Source organism: Aotus nancymaae, unplaced genomic scaffold (assembly GCF_030222135.1).
Source record: "Aotus nancymaae isolate 86718 unplaced genomic scaffold, 86718_ANA_hifiasm-v0.15.2.pri h1tg000040l, whole genome shotgun sequence".
Taxonomy (NCBI): domain Eukaryota; kingdom Metazoa; phylum Chordata; class Mammalia; order Primates; family Aotidae; genus Aotus; species Aotus nancymaae.
Genome location: NW_026988454.1, coordinates 49,157,702 through 49,177,933, shown reverse-complemented (window position 1 = coordinate 49,177,933; position 20,232 = coordinate 49,157,702). Strand labels below are relative to the sequence as shown.

General features: G+C 38.7%; 1 protein-coding gene across 2 annotated transcripts in view; it reads right to left on the bottom strand.

The window, feature by feature from the left end:
- Positions 1-2,608: 2,608 nt before the first annotated feature.
- Positions 2,609-20,232, bottom strand: part of CEP85L (centrosomal protein 85 like) — a 247,224-nt gene continuing 229,600 nt past the window's right edge. For both annotated transcript variants that reach the window (XR_010336626.1, XR_001107094.2), the window contains one exon: positions 2,609-3,585. The gene's annotated coding sequence lies outside the window, so the exon portion shown is untranslated. The remainder of the gene's footprint in view (positions 3,586-20,232) is intronic.

Genomic DNA, 20,232 nt, shown 5'->3' with positions numbered 1-20,232 from the left:
TAGCTCTCAGATATGACATGCAACTTGCCCAACTTGAAAGGGGAAATTTTGCTTTCCATTCAAACTCCCTTGGCCTCATTTTGGGGCAGCTTCTGAAAGCTTGTTGACCCCAAATGCCCCACTTCTGATAAGAACTGATAAGAGAATTCGATACAATGATGAGAAGGATCATCTCATGAAAGAAACTTTTTTTGTGATGTCTTCAGCCCTAGCTCAAAGTCTTGTGGTTGCCAGCAGATCAAAAAAAAGCCTGGGGCAAAAATAAAAACTCCATGGAGGTTTGTTTGTGGAAGCCAACTTGCCTGAAGGCTACATTACTCAATGATGTTACAGTCTATTCTTATTGATGATATTTCAGTTATATGCAGTTGATTACAAATTTTTCTAACACCATAGTACTGGCTCAGAGGTCTTACTAATTATGAGAGATGCAGTGGAAAATTATAATAAGGGAATTTCAAATGCTTTGATTAAAATGATATTCACAGAATTGACATTTAAATGACTAATTTGGTTCTTCTTTTATGCTATAAGTTAATCCATATTTTGTGTTGTATATGAAAGAAAATTAGAGTATCAAGAGCAAAGTACTTCCAGCAGCCACGGCAGTATCTGTCAATTTATAAAATAGTCTTTCATGTTCAAAGAAAAAAAAATCTATATAAAGAGATTTATTTTTAAAATGATCTGAACATATTACTGGATGAGAATCAATTGCTTTGTAGCATTCTTTGGCATTCTTCAGCATTTTCCATAGCAATTTATACCTTTGTGTAATATGATATAACAGAAAGAAGTAGACTTTGGGAGTTTATAAGTTCTTGGTTTTGGCCAGGAGTAGTGGCTTATGCCTGTAATCCCAGCACTTTGGGAGGCCGAAGCAGGCGGATCACAAGGTAAGGAGTTCGAGACCACCCTGGTCAACATGGTGAAACCCCATCTCTACCGAAAATACAAACATTAGCTGGGTGTGGTGGCATGCACCTGTAGTCCCAGCTACTTGGGAAGCTGAGGCAGGAGAATCTCTTGAACCGGGAGGCAGAGGTTGCAGTGAGCCAAGATGTGCCACTGTACTCCAGCCTGGCAACAGAGTGAGACTCCGTCTCAAAAAAAAAAACAAAGTTATTGGTTTTATTCTCAGATCAGCTGGTTATTTGATAGTGAATCAAAAAGCCCCAGTTTTCTCAAATGTAATATAGGGATAACTCATAAGATTGTTCTACAGATCTAACAAGTAAACTGTAGAAAACCTCTAGTATTGGGACTAGTATCTAGCAGGCACTTGAAAAATGCTAGCTATTATTTACACGAATAACTATCATAATTATTTTAATTCTATTTCTGAAGGTCATTTCAAGGAGAAGGCTATATGAAATCTGAGTCCAAAAAACATACATGCTGGAGAGAGATATTCATAGCTACAAAGAAAGTAAAACAAAAGAAAATGGAATCGCATTTTTCAAGCTACCTGCCATTTTTGCATGATTATGTGGACAGGCAATATGCTGAGACATTTACATGAGTTGTCTTATGTAACTAACATTCACAATAACTTTTTTTTTTTTAATAGCAGCACTAATGGACTAAGATAGTGGTTTCCCACGCCACAGCTCCTGAAAACCACTATCTTAGTCCATTAGTGATGCTATAACAAATACCAGAAAACTGAGTATTTATAAATAATAGAAATTTTATTTCTTACAGTTCTGGAGGCAGGGAAGTTCAAGATCAAGGTACTAGCTTTAGATGTCTGATGAGGGCCTTTTTGCTACATCTTTACATGGCAGAAGGGAGGGAAGAACAAAAAAGGGACTAAACAGTTGGACACAGTGGCTGATGTCTGTAATCCCAGCACTCTGGGAGGCCAAGGCAGGCAGATCACTTGAGGTCAGGAGCTTGAGACCAGCCTGGCCAACATGGTGAAACCCCATCTCTAATAAAAACATAGAAATTAGCCAGGCGTGGTGGTGGGCACCTGGAATCTCAGCTACCGAGAAGCTTAAGGCAGGAGAATTGCTTGAACCCAGGAGGCAGAGGCTGCAGTGAGCCGAGATCAGGCCACTGTACTCCAGTCTGGACAACAGAGCAAGACTCCATCTCAAAAAAAAAAAAAAAGAAAAGAAAAGAAAAAGGGACTAAGCTTGATCCCTTCAGCCCTTTTATAAGGCACTAATCCATCTGGGAGGGCAGAGCCCTGATAACTAAACCACTTTCCAAAAGTCTCAACCTCCTTACCACCACAATGAGGATTAAGTTTCAACATGAATGGTGGAGGGAACACATTCAAACCATAGCAACTACTAATCTACATTCTGTCCATATGGATTTGCTTGTTCTTGATATTTTATATAAATCAAGATATACAATATGCAGCCTTCTGTGCCTGGCTTCTTTAACTTAGCATAATATTTTGAAAGTTTATCCATGTGGTAGCAGGTCTCAGTACTTCATTTTCATGTCTGAATAATATTCCATTGTGTGGATATAACACATTGCGTTTATCCATTCATCAATTAATGGCACAATAACATTTTACAGCTGAGAATATTGAAACTTAGAAAGTTTAAGAAAACTTGCCAAAGATCACACAATTAATCAGTACCAGGGCAAGGATTTTAACCGTGGCTTTATTAAAAATCCAAAGTTCATATTCCTAATCACTGCACCTTATTATATCTAATTTAAAAAATAGATTGGTATATAACGAAAACTAAAAGAAATACATCTCCATGCCTTTGGCTTATTTTTCTATAGGTTTTTTATGTCTTTCTTAATGATTTAGAGGTGTTCTTAATTTAAATATTATTTTGATGCTAATATTTTGTTGGTAGTGTGTATTGTAAATATTTTCCTTCAGTCTGTAACTTGTCTCTTTTCACAACTTGAATATGTCTTTTGATGAATAAAATTTCACACAAATTTATTATGGTCTTACAGTTTCTGTGTCTTGTTAAGGAAATCTGCTACACTAAGGTCTAAAACATATTCACTTATATATTCTAACATGAGCATAAAGTTTCATTCTTTATGCTGAAGTTCTCAATTTTGCATATGAAATGTGGAAAGCTTCTAATTTTATCTCTTTTCAAATACTATTCCATCCATGCATTTCATAGAAGAGGAAATACATATGGCCAATAAAGATCTGAAATAATATTGAACTTCATTAGCAATGGAGGAAACACAATTCAAAAACACAGTTAATAGCATATTATATTCCTTCAAATGGCAACAAATTTTGAAGTTTACAATATCAAGTATTTAGGAGAATGTGATTTCAAAGGATCTCTTACATTGCTAATGGGAATGCAAAATGGCAAAACCATGAGAAAAACAATTTGATATTTGTCTTGGTCCATTCTGGCTGCTAAGATAAAATACCATAACTTGGGTGGTTTATAAACAACAGAAATTTTTTTCTCACAGTTCTGGAGGCTGGGAAGTGCAAGGCACTGGCAGATTTCGTGTCTGGTGAGGGCTTGCTTTCTGGGTCCTTGATGGTACTTTCTTGCTGTGTTCTTACATGGTGAAGGGGATAGCTAACTCTCTGGGTCTCCTTATAAAAGCATTCCATTGCACTCCAGCCTGGGCAACAAGAGCAAAAAAATAAAATAAAATAAAATAAAAGCATTAATTCCAATCATGAGGGCTCCACCTTCATGACCTAATCACCTGCTAAAGGCCACACTTCCTAACACTATCACCTTAGGGGTTAAGATTTCAACATATGAATTTTGAGGGGAACACAAACATTCAGACAATGGCAGTATTATAAAGTTGAACATTCATACCCCAGTGAGCAACAATTCCACAGAAACAATAGCACCATTGTTCATATTAACAAAACATGTAAACAACCCAAGAGCTCATGTCAGGAGACTGGTGAATAAACGGCAGTATATTCACATAAAGTATCATATAGCAGTTAAAATAAATGACCTTCAGTAATACACAACAATATGAATGCACCTTAGCAATATACTATTAAGTGAAAAAAAGTAATTCCTTGAAGATAACATGCAATTTGATACTCATTTTTGTAACCTTAAAAATAATTCTATGTAATCCCAGCACTTTGGGAGGCTGAGGCAGGTAGACCACGAGGTCAACAGATCAAGACCATCCTGGTCAACATGGTGAAACCCCATCTCTACTAAAAATAATAAAAAATTAGCTGGGCATGGTGGCGTGTGCCTGTAATCCCAGCTACTCAGAAGACTGAGGCAGGAGAATTGCCTGAACCCAGGAGGCGGAGGTTGCGGTGAGCCGAGATCGCGCCATTGCACTCCAGCCTGGGTAACAAGAGCGAAACTCCGTCTCAAAAAATAATAATAATAATAATAATTCTAATAAAAAGAAAAAAGAGAGAATGAGGAACACCTCTTCAGGGTGGAGGTTACCCTAAGTAAGGAGAACCAAAGGATTACCATGGAAGGGGACCAAAAAGGCATAGGTAGGCTATCATTTTTTTTTTTTTCAGAGAGGCAGGTTAATGAATGCTGATGACATTATTAAAGATAACTAACCAACAAAGATATAAAAGAGGCCGTACATGGAGCAATATTATGAGTAACTTTTATTTTTTTGGAGATTGGATTTCACTCTATCACCCAGGCTGGAATGGAGTGGTGTGACCGTAGCTCACTGCAGCCTCAAACTTCTGTATTTAAGCCATCCTCCTGCCTCAGCCTCCCAAGTAGCTAAAACTATGGGTGTGTGCTACAATGCCTGGCTAATTTTTCAACTTCTTTGTAGAGATGGGGTCTCACTATGTTGCCCAGGCTGATCTTAAGCAATCCTGCTTCAACCTCCCAAAGTGTTGGGATTAAAGTTGTGAGCGACTGTGCCTGGTCTGTTATGGGTGTCTTGAAGCAGAAATTTGATTGCTCTAATTCTGAGTAGCTGTGGTCTAATAAAAACAAAGAAAAATAGTTAATAAAGAGCCATGTTTAAAAAGGCATGAATTTGATAAAATTGATTCTTTGCTAGGACCATTCCAAACAATAATGGTCAGATAAATCTAAAATTATAGTAGAATGATATATAAAGATATAGGTTTTCATTTGAAAGTCCAGTAGCAGATTGATGAATTTTCATAAGAGAAGAATGAAAGTGACTTGATGAAAATATTGGCTTTAGCTTGTTTGTTTGTGGAAACTCCATTGAACTACCTCGTATAGCACTTGGTAGACTTTAAGCAAGGATTCAGAGAACAGCTGACAAAAGCAAATGTGCCCAGGTCAGACGGCCCTCCTGAACACCTTAGCAGAAGAATGTTTCACAGCAAAATACATTATCATAGGCATTATTTTAAATTGAATTGGGCCCACTCTCCCCCAAATTCATTTGTTGAAGTGCCAATGTAACTGTATTTGGAGATAGGGTCTTTATATAGACAGGTAATTAAGTTTAAATGAGGTCATGAGTGTGGGTTCTAGTCCTTTAGAATTGGTGTCTTTATTAGAAGAGAGATATCAGAGCTTACGTTTGTTTGCTCTTGCTCCCTCTCTCTCTCTCTCTCTTCACCACAGAGGAAAGGCCATATGAGAACAGAGTAAGAAGGTGGCTGTCTGCAAACCAAGAAGAGAGCCCTCACCAGAAACTAATCAGCCAGCATCTTGACCTGGGACTTGTAGCCTCCAGAACTCTGAGAAAAGAAATTTCTGTTCTTTAAACTACCTCATCTACAATATTTTGGTATGGCAGACCATGCTGATGAATACAGGCACCCCGGTTAGAAGTTGGGACTGTTGGAATATTCAGAGACATCAGTCCAACTCCTACACACACAAATTGTCTGATGAGGAGCTTTTTATTTTTTTAGTCACCAAAATCCAACCAGTCTTTCTCTGGACTGATGAGGTGCTAAGCTCTATACAGAACAGAAATGCGTTTAAGCTAAGCTCAATCGCAAAGGGCTGCTCTTGGCCTGAGAATGCCTGAGTGTGACCTCCCAGATGCCATCTACAGTCCCTTTCACTTCAGCTTACTGCCAAACCAACAATTTTATGTTTAGTATTCTCTTACTTTTCTTTATGGTTTTACCACATGTACATGTATCCCTGAACAAACATTTTTAATAGATTTTTTTCAATCTAGATGAATTTATTTTGTTTTATTGTCTCACTCCCCCTGCCAGATATAAGCTCTCAGAGGGCAGAGATTTTTGCCTGCTTTGTTTGCTGCTATATTCCTGGTGCCTAAAACAACACCTGGCACATAGCAGGTGTTTACAGACATTTGCTGAATAAATGAATTAACTGATACAAGTGAGTGGAAGTGGTTTCTGAGGCCTTCCTCTTTTCTCATAGAGGTCCACATAAAGATTTGTGTAAAGTTCGCATGTGTGAGAAAAAATTATCTACGTTACAAAAGCCTAGCTTTTTATGGTGTCAGTACTCAAAGATTCATCCTATTAACTCATGAAAAATTCCTGCTCAATTGTACATATGCACCTTTGTTTCTTATTTATTGCTGTGTCATCAAGCTTGAAGCAGGCCTGACTACAGTCAAATCATCAATCCCATAGTGGTATTACACAGCATTTTACTGCCATAACTTATTGTGTCAAAGTTCATACATTCTAAAACTTCATCCTATCATCCTATCATCATATTTTTCCTAAGACAGAGTAAGACCCTATTCTTGTACAAATGGCCTTCTGACATTCATGGGTTCATTGTCTAATTCCTGGGACATAGTCCTGGGGCCTCCCGTAAGAAACCTCCCAGACTAGCCTCTGTAAACTAACCTGAACAAGAAAGAAGGAGAAATAAGGTAACAAGCTCATTTGACCATTGGTCTTTCTGACCTGTGAAAATGGAAATCCAGATAACAGAGCTGAATTCAGGGGTCCATCTCGGGTCACTTCTCTGTGTTCTCTCTTCCATAGCTCCATGCCTTCCTACTTCCTGCACTCTGCTTAGATCTTCATTCTTGCCCTTGGATTCAAAGTATGAAGCTCCTTCCTCAAATGTCAGCCCTACACTCTTTCTTCATATAGTTCCACCTCTTCCTTTGCTTTGCCCTGGTTGCATCCTTTAGTGGCATCCAGAGACCACTAAATCCAGTTCATCAGATTATAAAGTCCTACTTACAGTTGGCAAGAAGCATCATTTCCTCAACCTCACAGTGCTTCCAGAGCTGACAGCTTCAGACTTCAGTGAACTTTTGCTCAGTATTTCCTCACTCAGAGCTGAGAAATAGTAACTTCTTTATTCAGAAACATTCTTCTGAATAAAGACGCACTGGGAGGTTTAAGGATACATTTTTGGTCTGAGAAGCAGTCTTTTCCTTTCCACAATATTCTTATTTCTCGCAGATTTCTTATAGCCCAGAATAAAGACACTGGAATTTTTTTGTACATATTGAGAGAATTTCAGAGATGAGGAGCATTTATAACACATACTCTTGAAGTAGATGCGTTTATTTGAACACATCAAATTAACTGCCCTATTGTGAGAAGGATGGTAGCTTGTTTCATGGAGTTGCCATTGTTACTCATTCCTAAGAGGGCACCTGCACTTAAAAAGGATTTTCTAATTCCTGAGCCACCTTTTTGTTTCCTCATGTCTTTGATGAAGTCACTAAGCTATCTTTATAACTTCATCATCATTTTCCAAGCAACACACTGAGAAGCTATAAACGAACATCAGGGAAAGCCAAACCCACACAACTTGCAGGAAAACTGGATTAAACATTGGTCTATAATCAAAAGTGATCCTGGTAAAAATTAATTAAAGAGAAATATTTCTGTTGCCTGTGGCTTTATTCTACTGTCCAGAGAATAAATGTTCCAGCTAATAGCATTTGACTCCCAAAGTGAGAATGGGATTTATAAATTTTCTTTCCAAAGAAATTACTAGTTATGGACAAGAAGAATCCCCATGTCTTCTGGTATACCTATGAAAATAATTTAGTGCAACTTGCAATTTGCATAGGTCCAACACGAGCATTCTCTTCTTAACCAAAGTGATCTCTCATCCTTGCTTGTTTTCCTGGACACCCTTCATCCCCAAACATATTAACGAAAAAAATTAATTCACCTGACAATACAAGCTCTTCTTTCTTTGAATTCTTTCAGTTTTTCTCCGAGTAATTTCAGCCCATCCAATTGGGTCATGAAAATTTGCAGAAAATGTTACCTTAGAGGTAGATTAAAACACAAAATGAAAATTTTCTGACCCCTTTCTGGCCCATTCCCTGAAAAAAGGAGTAGGAGCTGCTTAGCTCCTATTAGGTGTTAGCAAGTCTTTGAACTTTTCCATGTTTCCTTGAATTGTGAAGAGTAGTTCTGTCGCAAGTTGCTTTTACTTTTATTTTATCAATGTATCTATATTGAGTTCTTGGTTTTAACTGATGATGTTACTTTATTACCTTTTTGTTCCTCTAAGGCTGTATTTTATTCATTTAATGTGATGTAGTTTGTGTTTGACCTATTTTCTGTGGGGATATGCTTTGTATATTTTAAGAGTTTATCTAAAAAATGACAATTAAATGTTGAACAAATTCCTCTATTTCAGTGTAGCTAAATTTACTGGTAGCCAAAGAAAGAGTTGTTAAGAGTTAAGAAGCATATATTTACTTTCTACCGAAAAGTAGAAAAGAGAGAAATGCACTTTTCCCTATCGAAAATATAACTTGGATAATCAAAAATTTCATGAGGACCTTTTGAGTCCAGACAGGTAAACGTGTAAACTGTCCAAGGTAGAGAGTGATAGAAAGTATGAATTTGAAATTAAGAGCGGGAATGAGAGCTGAGATATTAAAACCATCATTTTAAAAGTATATGATATAAACTTGCAATGAAATATACCATATGTAAAACAAATGTAATAAAAACTCATCACTTCCTCATAATTTTACTGCATTTTACTATTATCTGTGTTCTCGGGGTCATTTATAGGCATCGTATCTGGGATAGAATATAATGGTGTGCTGCCTACTACACATTTCTTCCCAGCTCCATGTGCAGTCCTGTGAGTTTGGCAAGTTGGAGCAGCCATATAGGAGTATTTATACCATGGAATTTGTCACATGGTACAAATCAGGGCTTTTTTCTCCAGCCTTCCAGTTGTTTCTAACATTAACCAGCACCCTAGTACCAAACAGAATAAGAATCTTGCTATTTCCAGGTGTAAACAGATTGGAAGGACATATTCTAGAGAGTGATTTCCCTGGATACTTTTTGGTTTTTGCCTCCTAGCACCCTTTCCCTCTTCATCTTACAGGATCATCACTTTCTCTGTGGAATTCCCTCTTTCTCATTTCATGCAGTTGGGGCAAAGGGTGAGCGTTCACAGACCCCAGCCTTTCCTTGCCTCAGGTGGGCCCATGACTTGAATCCAACCAGTAGTAGTTCTCCATAGCACTGGCCACAGCCCTGGCCACTGGGTCAGGCATGAACATCTGAACCAAACTGGGACAGAGTCCTCCTTAAAATGTCATGAATGAATGCTGGCTGGGATGAGGAGTTGCAAACACAGGCCTGAGGTTACCACTGGCCATCTCTCCGACACATGATGATGCATGAAGGGAAGCAGTACACTAATGACATTACAGCATTTAAAACCTGCTAGAAGCCAGATGTTCTTTGGACTTCCCAGTTACCTGAGCCCATATATTCCCTTTTTCACATGACCAATAAGCATTTTATCTTGGATAACTCTGGTAAATGCTTTATAATGTGACATACTCATGTGGGAAGCATTGTTGATTCTTCTTACATTACAGTGACAGAGATGCCTGGAAGGGGGTTGAAATTTGGTTTATATTGTGACCAGATCTATAGACTAACAAGTGCTCTATAAAAGAGCACTTACTGCATTTATCAACCAGAATTCTGTGTAATTTATAAGATTGCATGTAAAAGACTAAACATTGTATTTACTTGGCACTTTGAAGTTGGTGAAAGGTAAGGACAATACAACATTTATCACTACATCCCCAGGACTTATCTCAGCATCATACGGAATATAGTTAAGAAATTGCTCAGGAAATCTTTGTTGATAGAAGAGCTGTCTCCTGAAAACTGTGCATTCGTCTGTACCATGATGATGATTCAGCAGTTTTATGCAATATCCCATGGCTTTCTTTGTGAGAGAAATATATGGACAACACTGTTTGATGTGTGGCAGAGTAAGCAGATTCAATAAATAAAGACCTTCTAGCTCATTAGTATGCCGTTTGACCGTGAGAACTGAACTTGTTTCTGTGTAAACCAGATTTCCCATTTCTAAGACTGGGCTCAAGAGAACCAAGCAAAGAGAAATACACTATCCTGTTTTATACTAAGCTAAAAAAAATTAATCCATTGGCTATTTGCAAAGGAATTTAACAGCTAAAACTGAGCTTTTGAAGTTTTAAAAATATTTTTCTAATATAGCTCACATCCACCTACAACATCCGCTTTGTCCTCATTCCAGTTGGTATCTATTGGGAGAATACTTGCTTCTCCTATATTTCCATAGGGATGGAGCAGTATTGGGGTGAATACTTCTAGATCTTCTCACTGTCTCTTTATTGATTCTTTATTATTAGAATAAAAACAAATCTGTCTGGGAAAAGAAGAATAACCTGACCATATTGACCATGCTGCCAGGAAAGGCTGAGGCACAGCATCAGAAGCCCAGCAGCATGCCAGCCTCTCTGTTCTGCCACATACTGACTATTGAACAGTCACAACCTTCTGTATGGTTGGCTGAGGAAAATGTGTGCTTTGCAGAAACAGCCCTCTTTACATGTGAGGAACAGGGCCTAGATTAAGAAGAAGAAGAAAATAAGAGTCCTCTTGCCAACTAAGCAGGGGTTCAAATATCTAATATTGTTTGTCAGGGGTTACCAAGTCAACAACACTCAAACTCTACTGCAAGGTGCATTTTACTTCCTTTTGCTGTGTTCAATTGATTATTGAACAAAAATATTGTTACTTCTAAGTAATTAGCATCCTAGGTACCAATGTAGGACATTTTGACCAGAAAGTAGCATTTGGATGGCAAAGAACCCCATGGGGAGCCTAGCATTTTGGACTGCTTCCTGTGGCTGGTGATCTCAGGGGTTTGGGTGGTAACTGGCATGGTACCACAAGCTTAAATGTTTAAGTATTAATTAGAGTGTTGCCTAGCAACTTAAGGCACAGGGCCCAGTCTGCATTTAGAAAGAGATGGCTTCATTTTTGGATTAATAGGTTTTTCTAGAACCTCAAGTTGAATGAGAAGAAATGTTCTTGAGTGTAGAGAAATTCACTCCTGTATTTGAGAGAGGGTCTTTCCAGGAGTTTACACTAGAGTGATGGTTTCACTTCTTTAGGGACCGTATGGGACAAGGTCCCTACTGCATGTTGATAAGATTGGTCTCAGAGCCATCAGAACCTTAGAAGATAGGCATATATGGGAAGAAAACTTTTCAAAAAATTATTTTAAAAAATCACTTTACCAAAACTATAGCTATAAAACTGCTATATAACATGGGCAGGAGATAATCAAAGTAATGGTATTGTAGTTGTTGTGGGTGCTATTCAGGACTTTACATTTCTATGCTAAGCTCAAATTCTATTCAAATTTACTTTCTTTGGCCTATAACCAATTCGAATGAAGATAAAATTTAAGGGAGTAGGCCAAAATGGCTTGAACATAGTCATCTAGGATCATCTCTACCTTGTTGTTTCAATTTGGTTCTGAATTAATTACCTATGCCTTGAACATGATTGTAATCTCACCTAGTCAGGAAAAAATATATTTTATTATAATGTAGACAAAGAATGAATCTCTATGTTACAGGGTATATAACAACTATTTGAGTTGTAGTGAAAAATCCCAATGGAGGCATTATATCCCAAAGAAGACATTTTGAAAGCCTATGCTAGACAATCTATAGAAAGTTTTTTTTTTCTAGACTCAAGGAGAAAAGTGCAAAAAGCAAGTCTGAATCTAGACCAGTGCAAAAAGCAAGTCTGAATCTTAAACAGAGTCAAAGAGAAAAATAATGAGAAGAAAATTACAATTTCCTTCGGTAAAAGGTAAAATGTCCTTGAAGTTTCAGAGGCCAGGATAGAAAGATAGGATAGAAAAACAAGGGGGGTAATCCCTTTCCTAGATATTCTCAGAAAGAAAACTGGGAAAGAGAAGGGCATTTCAGTTGATACTAGATTAAGTTTACAAGTATTTTCACACTGTGCCCATTTACAGAGGTCTATCCACATAACTCTTCCCCAGACCTCCTCATCACCAGTCTTTCAATCCTGCTGCTTCTAATTTCCTGACAATCCAGACAAACAATTAGCCACAAACATAAATCAGTATAGAATGGAACTTCTGGTGATTTCCCCTTCTAGCTAAATGAAGAACAAGGTACACTAATGGAAATTCTGCTCGCTGGGATGATTTTCTACTACCGTCCTTCAGGATTATCTCATGGTGGGTCTGCAGTGCTACAGACATCACTTTGGGTACAGCCAGAATATTCTGCAGAATCATCTGTAAATCATACCCAGAGGTTTCTGTCCTCCATTCTAGTCATAGGAAACTTCCTATGAGGCCATGGATGAAGACTGAGAGAGAGAAAGCTATGTAGAAGGAGAAGAGACCATGGACATTTGGGTTAGTTACTCATGCCTGAGCCCAGTCTCATAGAAAACATTTTCATTTAATGATGAAGTGCTGCAATCCATGTGAAACTTCATGGCTTGGTGGGTTAGAAAACATCTTGTTCATGATGGGCAATTCAGGTCTTACAGTAATTTGGCAGTCCATGATCAGCCTTTACTAGTGCCCAGGGGCAAGCCAAGAACCATTGCCTTCAAGAGAAAAACAGTTATCCATAGAGCATGTCATGCTTTTTCTCCAAATTTTAAAGATGCCACTGTAATTCACCTATGTATGCTACGTAAAACTCCTATGGCATCCCTGTCTGCTACAGATACTTTAAATACCATCTGATCTGCTGGGTCATTCAACACCCTTGAATTTTTGTGACATTTTTTGTGATCTTTTATTTCCCACCCTCTTTTACATGTATCCTTACTAAGATGTTTAGAGTAATTCCTACAGCCTGCTCACCAGGTCCTATCAGTATAATACCATAAATGTATTGATGTCCTGTGGAAAGGAGCAATGATTAAGGTAAGGTCCCTGTCCATCAGATTTTGGCTTAGGGCTAGGAAGTTTATATGGCCCATAAATAAGACAGTGAAAGTATATTGCTAGCTCTGCTAGTTGAAAGCAAATTGCTCTGACAATCTTTACTAATAGAATAGGTAAAAAGGGAAAAGCACCAGATCAATATCTGCATACCAGGTTCTTAGAGGATATGTTTATTTGCCCCAGCAATGAAGCAATACCTGAAACAACAGTTATAATTTGATTAAGTTTATAATAAGCAATCATCATTCTCCAAGATCCATCTTCTTCACAAACCAAATAGCAAATTAAGATTTAGTAGGAATAATCACCTGAATCTTTCAAATCTTTTATGGTGACACTAATCTCTGCAAACCTTCTAAGAATACAGTATTACTGTTGGTTTGCTAATTTGGTAGGGAAAGGTAGTTTTAGTAGCATCTGTTTAGCCTCTCCTACCGTAACAGCTCTTACCTCAAAGGGCACAGAACCAACTTGGGGCTTCTGTCAGTTTCTGAATATGTCTATTCCAACAATGCAATCTACAACTGGAACATTAATCACAAGGTAGGTCCAGGAACTCACTGAACCCACTTCTAGATTGGCACAAGCCAAAAGCTCATTTATCACTTTACTTCCTTTAACCCTATTCAGACTGGTGGACCACAGTAATATTTTGTTTCTCCAGGAATTAGTGTCAATTGAGAATCAGAATCACAAAGTCTGATTATTACTCTTTTGTCAATGCACAGTTATCCTGGAAAATGACCAAAGGTCCCTTTTGAGAAGGCTAAGAGGAGTATTATAACATAAATATTGCCTGTGTAATTGGTTTTTTCTCAAAGGAATTCCATATTCAAAGATCCTTTATTTAAGGGGATCCATTATTCAAGGGACTTTTTATCTGTCAAGAGAATAAAGTCTGAAAATGGGTTGACAGTATATGACTCTCTATTAAGGCATTTCAGGTCATATTTGTTTACTAGACCTAGAGCCACTTATAAATCAACTAAGACTTTACTAGAATGTCTATCTAATTCAGTTCGAAGGATACTACCATCAGTTATAATACCAAAGATTTCTATAGGTCAGACCATTCTCATGACTACATCAGTTCTGCTGTCCACTAATTGCTACCACTTGCCCCCGCCACTCTTAGATGCTGTCATTCTCATTGAATTCAGTTATTGGCAGTACTCCCTGCTGTCATTTCTAGACTACAGAGAATAGCCACCACAGAGCTTTTCAGTGATGCTGTGCCTCACTTCACAGTTGCATTTCTTAGAGCCTTGACAGAGCCTCCATGGGCAACTGAAAGCCTCTTGGCCCCTGCCACTGCCTCTGCAGCGAAGCTGTCCTTGCTACCCTCAAGCTAAGAAAGAAGCACATCATTACCTTAAGTGCCTTATCTACACTTCCAACAAGCTGTCATCCACCCAAGGAGAGGAAGCCAGTCCGTATTCCACATGTCCCACACCCCAACTCCACACTGCTCATCACCAGACAGGGAGCTCCTAGCCTAGGCTCACAACATAGACCCTCCATCCTGGGATGATTGCACTGAGCAATTGCTGACCCACAGCTCTTTGGAGTGGAGTCTCCAAGGAGACAAGCAAAGTGGTGGGGCAGCAAGCCAGCTACATGTGGAGCCCAGAGGGTTTGGTGTGGCAGCATCTGTAGCACAGTATGGCCAGGAATGGTCATTCCTCCATGACCTTGCTCCCATGAGACTTTAGCCATAGGGCAACTACCAGACCTGATCTCTGAAGGGTGGTCTTTCACATCAGACAAGGCTGGTCCAACCTGAGCACTGCTTGGTCTGCTGGACTCTCCTGGCATGCCCGCTTACAAGTCAGTCTTCGGTGCCCTGGGGTTCCACACAATAACTTCTGCACCAGTGGACCACTGGTAAAGAGCTCCAGCAAGGCAGCCACTACAGCTGCATACCAGCCTGCACATTCTCTCCCCATACTACAGCTTCCCCTGAGCTCATGGCAACTCCCCACATCATTTTGCTGCTGTGTGTCTTCACTGATGACTTTTCTTTATTTGCCCCACCAGCATGCAGGAGTGCAGTATGCCCCCCTACCCCTGCCAACCGCCATTACAGACAGAGCCTTGACAGGCACAGGGCCAGCAACCCCACCCCCACCAGTGCCCTACCTTTACACTAATGCTGTGCAAAGAAAAGGGAATCCTCCCACACCCTGAGTGATCACTCCTGCTTGAAGAGCTTGGATAAGGCAACCAGACCTGTGCTGTCCAGCACCCTGCCCCAAGCCAACAACACCTCCAGTGCAACAGTGTTCACAGTCTACAGCAGAGGACCCCAATTCCCCCCAGCTGCCTTGCCTCTGCCACTGTGGTGAATGGCCAAAGGGAGGCAGGCACCCTAGCATCTGCTAACACTTTGTTGCAGCAGTCACATTTTGATACCCCCAGTGCAGTAGACTCCGTACCTTCAGGAGCCAGAGAACAAAACTGGGGACCAAGAGAAGTCACCCAGAGTTAAAGCACACAGTCCAGGAGTTGGGATTTGAGTGTTGGCCTCCTAAAATTTCTCAGAAATGAAGCCAGTTGGCTGAATCTACCTTATACTACAATCAAACCCTCAGAGTTATCAAATAGGATAAAAGAAAAAAAATTCCAAAAATCAGCAACCTCAAAGATTGAAGATAGATAAGCCCACATAGATAAGAAAGACTCAGTGAAAGAACGCTGAAAAAAGCCAGAGTGCCTTCTTTCCTCCAAATGACCACATCACATCTACTGCAAGGGTTTGGAAACAGTCTGAGGCAAAGGTGGCTGAAATGACAGAAGTAGAAATCAGAATTTGGATAGGAACAAAGTTCACTGAGCTATAGAAGTATGTTATAAACCAATGCAAGGAAGCTAAAAATCACAATAAAACAATGCAGGAGCTGACAGACAAAATAATCAGTACAGAGTAGAGTGTAACTGACCTGATAGAGCTGAAAAACACGCTATAAGAATTTTATAATGCAATCACAAGTATTAATAGCAGAATAGACCAAGCAGAGGAAAGAATCTCAGAGCTTGAAGACTGACTTTATGAAATAAGAATGGCAGGCAAAAATAGATTAAAAAGAATTAAAGGAATGAACAAAACCTCTGAGAAATATGCGATTATGTAAAAAGACTGAATCTATGACTGATTGGTATACCTGAAACAGATGGGGAGAATGGAATCAACTTGGAAAACATATTTCAGGATATTAGCTATGAGAACTTCCCCAACCTAGCTAGAGAGACCAACATTCAAATTCAGGGAATGGAGACAATCCCAGTCAGATACTCCACGATTAGATCATCCTCCAACACATAATCATCAGATACTCCAAGTTTGAAATTTAAAAAAACATTATTAAAGGCAGCTATAGAGGAAGATTAGGCCATCTACAGAGGGAATCCCATCAGACCAACAGCACATCAGACCTCTCAGCTGAAATCCTACAAGCCAGACAAGATTATGGATCAATCTTCAACATGCTTAAAGAAAAGAAATTCCAGCCAAACTAACCTTCAGGCAAGCAAATGCTGATGGAATTTGTTACCACCAGACCCACCTTACAAGAGCTCCTGAAGGCAGCACTAAATATAGAAAGGGAAGATCATTACCAGTCCCTACAAAAACACACTGAAGTACAGAGACCAGTGACACTACAAAGCAACCACATAAACAAGTCTGCAAAATAACCGGCTAACATCATGATAATAGGATCAAATCCATACCTATCAATACTAACCTTAAATGTAAGTGAGCTAAATGTCCCAATAAGAAAATGCAGAGTGGCAAGCTGGATAAAGAAACAAGACCAGTTATTATGCTGTTTTCAGGAGTTTCTCATATGTGATGACACACATAGGCTCAAAATAAAGGGATGAAGGAAAATCCACCAAGCAAATGGAAAGCAGAAAAAAATCAGGGGTTGTAATCCTAGTTTCTAACAAAACAGACTTTAAAGCAACAAAGATCAAAAAAGAAAAAGAGAGGTATTACATAATGGTAAAGGGATCAATTCAATAAGAAAATCTAACTACCATAAATATGTATGCACCCAACACAGGAGCACACAGATTCATAAAGCAACTTCTTACAGACCTTCAAAGAGACTTAGACTCCCACACAATAATAGAAGACTTTAATACCCCATTGACAATATTAGGCAAATCATCAAGACAGAAAATTAACAGATATATGCAGGACCTGAACTCAGCACTGGATCAAATGGACCTGACAGATACCTACAGAATTCTCCACCCAAAAAAAAAAAAAAAACCTATACATTCTTACTGTTGCACTGCACATATTCTAAAATTAATCATATAATCAGAAGTAAAACACTCCTCAGCAAATGCATAATAAGTGAAATCATAACAAAGAATCTCTCAGACCACAGCACAATAAAATTAGAAATCAAGACTAAGAAATTTACTCAAAACAATATAATTACATGGAAATTGAATAACCTGCTCCTAAATGACTTTGGGGTAAATAATGAAATTAAGGCAGAAATCAATAAGTTATTTGAAACTAATGAGGACAAAGATACAACATAGCAGAATCTCTGGAACACAGATAAGGCAGTGTTAAGAGGGAAATTTATAGCACCAAATGCCCACATCGAAAAGTTAGAAAAATCTCAAGTTAACAACCTAACATCACAACTAAAACAAATCCCAAAGATAGCAGAAGACAAGAAATAACCAAAATCAGAGCTGAGAGCTGAACTGAAGGACATTAAGACAACAAAAACCATTCAAAAGATCAATATATGCAAGAACTGTTTTCTTAAAACATTAATAAAATAGACTGCTAGCTAGACCAACAAAGAAGAAAAGAGAGAATATTCAAATAAACACAATGATAAACAAACAGTAGGATATTACTACTAACCCCACAGAAATATATACATCAGAGGATATTGTGAACACCTCCATGCACATAAACTAGAAAATCTAGACAAAATGGATAAGTTCTTGGACACATACATGCTCCCAAGACTGAACCAGGAAGAAACTGAATATCTGAACAAACCAATAATGAGCTCTGAAATTGAGGCAATAATAAAAAGCCTACCAACCAAAAAAAGCCCAGGACCAGATGGATTTACAGCTGAATTCTACCAGATACACAAAGAAGAGCTAGTAGCATTCCTACTGAAACTATTCGCCACCCCTAAAAAAACACCAAAAAAATGGAGGAGGAGGGACTCTTCCTCCCCAATTCATTCTATCAGGCCAACACCATCCTGATACCAAAAACTGACAGAGAAACAACAAAAAAAGAAAGCTTCAGGCAAATATCTTTGATGAACATTGATGCAAAAATCCTCAAGAAAATGCTGGAAAATCAAATCCAGCAACACATCAACAAGCTTTTTCACCATGATCAAGTAGGTTTTATTCCTAGAATACAAGGTTGGTTCAACATACACAAATCAATAAATGTGATTCATCACATAAACAGAACTAAAGACAAAAACCATAATTTAAAGCTGTGAACTGATCATTCCCCCACCAAAAAGTTCTCCATTGCACTTAAAGGCAAACAATCAAAACCCTTACATTCCTTATTCTCACTAAAACTATTCTATGAAAGCAGCTATTTGGTCATCCACAGCCTTGTCTCCTATAGACAGTTCACAGGTGAAGTTTAAGTAACTATTTTCTCAATACATGCCACAAGCTACCAGTGCTCTTTATTATTGGAAATAGGGTCATTTTAAATGTATAAGATTTGAGAACCTATTCAAGCTCAATAGATACAGAAAAGGCTTTTAATAAAATTCAACATCCATTCATGTAAAAAACTCTCAATACACTAGGTATTGAAGGAACATACCTCAAAATAATAAGAGCCATCCATGACAAACCCACTGCCAACATCATACTGAATGGGCAAAAGCTGTAAGCATTCCCCTTGAAAGCTGGCACCAGATAAGTAGGCCGTCTCTCACCACTCCTATTCAACATAGTATTGAAAGTTCTGGCTAGGACAAACAGGCAAGACAAAGAAATAAAGGCATCCAAATAGGAAGAGAGGAAGTCAAACCATCCTGGTTTGCAGACAACATGATCCTGTATCTAAAAAACCCCATAGTCTCAGCCCAAAATCTTCTTAAGCTGATAAACAACTTCAGCAAAGTCTCAGGATACAAAATCGATGTGCAAAAATCACTAGCATTCCTATACACTAACAACAGTCAAGCTGAGAGCCAAATCAGAAATAAACTCCCATTCACATTTACCACAAAAAGAATAAAATACTTGGGAATACAACTAACTAAGGAGGTAAAAGGTTAGAACTAAGGCCAGGTGTGATGGTTCACACCTGTAATCATAGCACTTTGGGAGACCAAGGCAGGTAAATCACCTGAGGTTGGGAGTTTGAGACCAGCCTGACCAACATGGAGAACCCCGTCTCCACTAAAAATTAAAAGTTAGCTGGGTGTGGTGGTACATGCCTGTAATCCCAGCTACTTGGGAGGCTGAGGCCGGAGAATCACTTGAACCTGGGAGGTGGAAGCTGTGATGAGATGAGATCACATTATTGCACTCCAGCATGTGCCACAAGAGCAAAACTGTCTCATAAAAAAAAAAAAAAAAAAAAAGAACTACAAACCACTGCTCAAAGAAATCAGAGGACACAAACAAATGGAAAAACATTCCATGCTCATGGATAGAAAGAATCAATATCATTAAAATGACCATACTGCCCAAAGCAATTTATAGATTCAATGCTATTCCTATTAAACTACCACTAAAATTCTTCACAGAACTAGAAAAAACTATTTTAAAATTCATATGGAACAAAAAATAAGCTTAAATAGCCAAGGCAATTCTAAGCAAAAAGAATGAAGCTGGGGGTTGGGCAAAGTGTGCCACACCTGTAATCCTAGCATTTTGGGAGGCTAAGGCAGGTGGATCACCTGAGGTCAAGAGTTCGAGATCAGCCTGGTCAACATGGTGAAACTCATCTTTACTAAAAATCAGCAGGGTGTGGTGGTGGGTGTCTGTAATCCCAGCTACTCAGGAGGCTGAGGCAGGAGAATTGCTTGACCCCATGAGGCAGAGGGTGCAGTGAATAAGCAAA